Raw genomic sequence first — 5,756 nt, 5'->3', positions numbered from 1 at the left:
ACCTGGAGAGTATTACACTAAGTGAAATTAGCCAATCAGAGATGGACAAACAGTATATGATTTCACACACATATGGAATCTAATGAACAAACCGAACTAACAAGCAAAACAGAGACAGATTCATAGGTGAAGAGCAGATGACAGGTAGTAGGTGGGGTTAGGGGGTGCACGGATTGAGCAAAAAGGAAAAGGACTCAGTGTGGTGATTGCTGGGGGGAGGCGACTAAAGTGTAATGGAAAAAACACAATAAAGATTAAATTTTTAAAAAATCTTTTGATCTTCATGATTATATTATCATATAAAACATACATATTGCTTAATAGATACAGCGTTTCAGTGTTGCAAGATAGAAAATTTCTGGAGATCTGTTATACAACAGTGTAAATATGCGTATACATACTCAATATTACTAAATGGCACACTTAAATGGTAAGAATGGTAAATTTTAGGTTATATCTTTTCACACAATTAAAAACTTATAAAAATACATAATTATATATTCATACACATGTGTTTATATAGAGGAAGTTTCTTTTGCACAGTTTCTATGTAAATGAGTTTCATGTATTACAGTTCAGTTAAGTAACACCAGTGCCCAAACAACACAGTCAAATTTCAGTTGCCTCAGAATATAAACTGTGAATGATTGCATAAAGTACAAACTTCACTGCTAGCTTGTCAGTCTACAAATCACCATGTAAGTAACAAATAAACATCATAATCAGTGACTAATCATGTCACTCCTTTCAAAATCTGTTGGTGATTGGTCACTGCATATCTTTTTATTCAGCTCATGCACAGAAATTAGAATTGAACTAAACAGAGTTATAAAAGAAATAGCTAGCCATGAGAATGTTGGCACTACTGCCATTTAAAAGACTTGCTATGCAGCTTGAAGAACTTAATGAGTGGACTTATTGACATAAATGGTGAAAGTGATTGTGATGAAAAGAATGAGATCCCAGAGGAAGTGACGTGAACCAAAAAAACTTCCTTTTAAAGGCATTTCTGGGGATATTTCACAACATTGAAAGTGCAAAGGGTAAAATGTCTGAAGCTGATTCAAACTTAGGAGTATGACAATTCGCCAAAGCATTGAACAGATATGTGTTCCATAATGTAGTTATCCAATGAGAAGAGGGCAACTATTCTTCATAAGTTTTTCACAAAGAAATTAAATGCTTTATCCGTTAATGCTCCTAATGTTTTAATTTACAGTGTACTAAATAACTATTGGTTTAACAATTAGTTAATTTCTTTAGATTTTATAGGTGGAGTGGGAAATATCGTGGGTATGGCATCTGCATTCATGGAGAGACTGCTCAGGGATTACAGCTTGGCGGCTCCCTCTGCTCCCGGGGCAGGGAATCCCCAGGCCCGAGCTGGAAGTAACTTGGATACACAAAGTCGGGAAGGTCTTGGCTACACTGATGCACAGCAATACACTCACAGCTGCAGCAGCAAATTCCAACTTGATTCCAGGAGACCATAAACAGTTCCAGCTTTCTGCCTCAGGAGGACTGCAAGCAATCAAGACAGTATCTGAGCCATTGTACTCCAGGGTGAGGTTACCACTGCCCAGGACACAATGACCAACGTCCGGGGCACAAGGGCCACAGCAGCTGCCAATCATTCAGTCCTGATTGGGGAGGTCCTTTCTGTGCTGTGGTGCCCTCCAGCTCTCAATGCAGAACCGCCTGGATTCTCAGCCTCCTTGCAAACTGCCTTCTTCCTGCAAACCGCGCTGATCTCCTCTCCTTCTCAAAACTGCATGGCGAGAGCCTCTTAAAGCAGCCTGGAGACCCCATTTCTCCATTACTGGTTAATCTGGGTTCACAAGCTAACATGATTAACTACTTAACTCAGGGTGTGATTAACTAAGGGTAATCTAGTTATACAGAGAAGGAAAACTCTGATTCCAAAAAACCTCCGCTGCCTTGCGGCATACCTCTTCAGGGGAAAGGCTAAGGGAGTAAACCCCGACAGAAAATCCGGAGCCGGAGTCCCTAAGGCGGTTTGACGTTGTAGTCAACACCGGCAACTCCTGCGGCGCACCTGAAGCCAAGCTGTATTGACTCCGTCTTTCCCTTGGATCCTTCAGCTGCGAAGAGAGGGGGGGTCTGCTGCGCGGGCAACAGCAGACCCTCCATATCACCCTGCCCAGGCTCTGTAGCTTCAGCTTCACTGGAGAGGACACTCCAGCGACATCGCAAGATGTCGATTCAACACGGGACGAGGACAGATACCGTGTCACTCCCGAGTCGGACTGCACAGCCATTCTCGGCGGTGCAGATAGACTCTTAAGAAGCTACACCATCATCTCTCAAGACTGACGGCTGCCGACGAATTTCTTTATACATTTATAACTAATTAAGGGTAACAGAGATTGGAATGTTTTGACTTAATTTTTTTACGATTTTGGAATAATCATAGTTTTCTCCATTGCTTATTACGATCAATTGCATTGTTTCAGCTTGCGTGGTCTTTTTTTTTCTTCCCCCTTTGCTTGATTTTTTTTAAGGCCCTACAAGAAAAGAAATGATGTCTGTATAGTTTTTTGGCCATCGTTTATTATATAAAATTGAGATCATGTTACCTGCACTTTTCTGCATTTTTCTCTTCTCACTCAACAATTTTTTTCTGGTATAATTTTAAAGGATTCTTTTAAAATAGTTGCAAATTTCATGATATACATGTACTATAATTTATTGAACCATTCCTTTATAAATTAACATGAAAAATACTTTTAGTTTTATGCCACAATGATTGCTTCAATAAACATTCTGTACAAATATTTTTCAGTACTCCTTAATTTATTTCTATGATATAAATTTCCAGAAATGGAATTGCTAGGTCAGTTATACTGTTTTTTTAAATTCTCTCAGCTAACTACAGAAAGGTTACCAAAAGCCTGTAACAATGTATATTTCTGTTCCCTGGAAGTAAGGTAAGGTGAGCAAAGCAAGGTAAAACAATTCCTTTTCCTTTGCAACCTCATCAGAAATAAATATTAGAGTTCTTAAATTGTTGTCAACCAGTTGGATAGGGTAAGGTTATAACTCATTGTTAATTTAATTGGCTATTATTGACTATTAAAGAATTCGAACATAGTCTTATGTTTGTTGGTCATTTGGATATTTTTAGTAAATAACCTTTTTATGTTCTTTGCTCATTCTTAAATTGAGCTGTCATTTTCTTGTTCTTGAGCTCTTATACATTATAGATTGAATGTAAGAAAGGAAAAGCAATTTGGATTGGGTTAGAACTTGTTTTACTAATTAGATGGAGCATGCCATTCATCAAGTTACAAAGATTAGTACAGGAAGAGAATAAATGGATCTGCAGAATGTAATAGTCTTCAGAAACAAATCCAAATCTAATATTTAACAAATTTTACTGGCAAAACTGACAAGACATATTGGAAAAGTCAAATTGGACCCTATTTTAGACAAAAAAATATACATTTCATATGGATAAAAGTTGTAAATGTAAACTTCTTAAAACATTCTTAGACAAAAATCAGTATACTATAAGTGCAATCTATGGATAGAAAAAAATTTATGAAAAAATAATGAGTCATACTTAATTATACAAAAATTAAAACTTTTATATGGCAAAATTTGTTTACAAAGTCAATAGAAAATTTATATATGTATGTATATGTAAATATCTATGGAAACATGTATATTCATTATTGTTGCATAATAAATTATTGGCATAATAGATAATACAAAGAATGTAGCAAAAATATTTACTATCTTGTGGGAATGTGGGTGCTGGCTGAGTGCATCTGACTCAAGATTTCTCATGAGGTTGCAGTCAAATTATTACCTAGAAATTCAGTCTTGCCTGGAGCCTCACCAAGAAGAAGAATCATTTTGCAGGCTTTCCACAAAACTGTCTCACAACCTGATAGCAGAGTAATCCAAGAAAGTACTCAAGGTACAGTCAAGATCTTTTTTTATAACCAAACCTCAGAAGCCATCCTACCATTTCTGTTGTATTGTAGTCCTTATAAGTTAGTGAATAAATCTAGCAAGGAGATACATAAAGATGTGAAGACCAGAAGTCAGGGATCATTGGTGGATATCTTAGAGGCTGCCAACCACAATATTTTACATTTATAATTTTAAATAATATACCAACTTAAATCTTACTTCTTATTTCAACATTTTTTAATGAAGTCTCTCAACTACTGTAAAACAAGGAAATTAGTTCCTTCCACCACTCAGCTGGCAGCTTGCAACTGCCATTTCTGTCAGTGAGACTACAGTACGTAATAATTAAATATTATATTTAATTATTTATCGCGGATTTTTGCTATATCGTGGGATTTGGCGGTACTGTATACATATGTTGTTAACGTTACATAGGTTTAAGAGTGTAGAATAAATGTAAGGTTCCTACTTTGCGGGGAGGTCTAGAATGTAATACCTGTGATAAGTGAGGGAATACTGTATTTTTAACCTGGGAATACAAATAAGGAAACTTACACAGTTCACCTACAGACTCTGCTTCACATAATCACCTCAATTTTTGTCCCACGTTTTGCTCCTCATTTCTAAACTTTCTAATATAGAAACTGAGAACTCCCAGGACTTGGCAGGAAATGGCCATAGTCACTTCCACTGTAAGCTTTCTATACTTGACTGAGAAGAGAAAGATGTTATGTAAGTGGAGTGAGGAAGAAAACATTGAACATTAAGTCTTAACATATAATGATATATAATCATATACTGTAATGTGTAATCATAATTTTTAATATTAGTTCTTTATGACTTTTAATCATAGTGTTAGAGTAAATAATTGAGGCCAGACTATCCTATGTCTCAGAACATTCTATGTATAAGCAACTAGAATATTCTTATAGCAGAACTTAAAAAAGTTGTTTTATTTACAAATTAAGGCAGATAGTTAACAAAAATAAATGCATATTACTGGGACTAAAAATAGGTGTAGAAAAAATTGGTAGTATGATTTGCAAAGATGTTTCTAGTTAAACTGAAAATATTTGCGATGGAACTACAATGAACCTTGAGATATCAAAATATGTTTCTATCGAGAATGTATGTATGAAGATAGTGAAAATAACAGTTTACTGGAATATATTGAAAATGATAATTTTGTTATACATAATTTAACTGTCCCCTTAAATCTGAAAACAAGACATTTTATGATATCCTTGTTTCCACATTTCCAGTATGATAAAGCCAAATGTCATAATCTGTAAAGCAGTAAATATTGTTTTCTTCATCATAGGGAAAAAAGATGTTTTTTTCCACAGAAAAAGTTTGAGAATTTTATTGCTAATGCAATAGCTCAGAATAGATGGAAACTTGGCAAATGAAAAGAGGTGATTTTCCACAATGTCTATAGATAACTTTTTCTATTGTACATGGCATAGGGGAAAATATACTTTTAAAATACTTGTTTCTTGTTATACTGTTATTTGTATGATTAAATATATTAGTATTAGTAAATAAGTTTGCAGTTATATTGCATATTTCCATCTCTGTAAAAACTGTATCACTAACTGATACTTGCTTCTAATGCCAGAGAACGTAAAACCAAGGGATAAGTTCCGACATGCATTTAAAGGAGACTATCAAAAAAGAAAAAGGTGACTATCTGCCAATACTGCTGTACTACGTAGACAAAAATGAGTAAATATTATTTTGCTTTTACTGATCAACATATAGGTGAATATAATTCATCCACAGTTCTAAGTTGACTATATACAGGGTGAGGCAAAATA

Source organism: Furipterus horrens, unplaced genomic scaffold (genome assembly GCF_987537825.1).
Source record: "Furipterus horrens unplaced genomic scaffold, mFurHor1.1.pri manual_scaffold_12, whole genome shotgun sequence".
In the NCBI taxonomy this organism is placed as follows: Eukaryota; Metazoa; Chordata; class Mammalia; order Chiroptera; family Furipteridae; genus Furipterus; species Furipterus horrens.
Note: the sequence above shows the minus strand (reverse complement) of the source record.